Here is a 1285-nt window from a genome sequence, read left to right on the forward strand (position 1 = left end):
TAAAAAAACTCCTGTCATAACATAAATATTCAGAAGAAAAGGAATATCCCAAAAACATCTTGTATTTTTAACTGTAAGTTATTCTTTTCTGCTCAGCTTCTTCTTCTTCTGGCATTTTTATGGCGGATGGCACACTGACTGTACCGTCATCTACTGGACTCTAAAAATGCTTTATAGAATTGGATTATATTTAGTATTTAGCTTTGTCTCTGTTTGATTTTTGTGTTAAATATATATATTTCAAAAACAGTTCTGTTTTTCAAAATAGTTTATTGATCTCCTGTAATATTCTAATCTTAAACGTTGTGTACTGACGACATTTTTACACATTTATACAGACTTGTATATTAATTAGACGACAGATATTTTAAGACTTTTATTTCTCTTMATTGTGACGATGTTATTYTAACAGTTAAGGAAAAAACAAAATTTAAGAATAGAATATCACATCAGATCGACAAACTACTTTTAAAAACAGAAATGTGGGATTATTTGTTTAATCGTGAATAACACACTATACCGGTAGGTGGCGGTAAAGCACCTTACATTGTTTGCCAACCGCCATAAAATGACAAGAAGAAGAACCAAAGACAACAAAGATGGCGGCTGCACGTTCGAGTTTTGTTTGGACTGATGAAGAGGTGGAACTTTTACTTCGTGTTACTTTAGAGTATAAATCTTCAAAGCACCAGGAGGACATTGATTGGGAGTCCTGCCAGACAAAGTATGCAGATATCCATGAAGCCTTCGTGCGGAGATACCCAGCCGGCAAAAAGCTCGAGTTCCCCCACAGCACCGAGGCCACCTCCAGGGTCCAGCTGACCTCCAAGCTCAAGGCGATCCGCGGGAAATTCCGGCAGGCTGTGGACTCCGGCCGGCGTAACGGGCATGGYCGTGTGGTGCTGCTTTATTTTGAGCTTTGCAAACAGATCTGGGATGGATCTCCGGACACTGACGCCCTAGAATCTGGGTTAGAGACCGGAGATGTGAAGTGCAGTTTGGGGAGTTTATCGGCCGCCATGACTCCTCGTGCGACCCCGCTGTTCGAGTCCGTGGGGGATGGAGGCTCTCTGAGCAATGAAAMCCTTGGTTCCGACGTGAATACAAGGAGAAACACCCTCCAAGTAAGTGCTCACATTTTCTGCAGAGCAGTGGCGGGTCTAGAACATTTTAAATGGGAGCAGAGGAATTCCTATCAAGGGTGTCCAAAGTGCGGCCCGCGGGCCATTTGTAGCACTGGCACCGATTTAATTTTTTATTTTTTGTTCCCCCAACTGCAGCTCAA

The sequence above is a fragment of the Poecilia reticulata genome, linkage group LG18 (genome assembly GCF_000633615.1).
Source record: "Poecilia reticulata strain Guanapo linkage group LG18, Guppy_female_1.0+MT, whole genome shotgun sequence".
Lineage (NCBI taxonomy): Eukaryota > Metazoa > Chordata > Actinopteri > Cyprinodontiformes > Poeciliidae > Poecilia > Poecilia reticulata.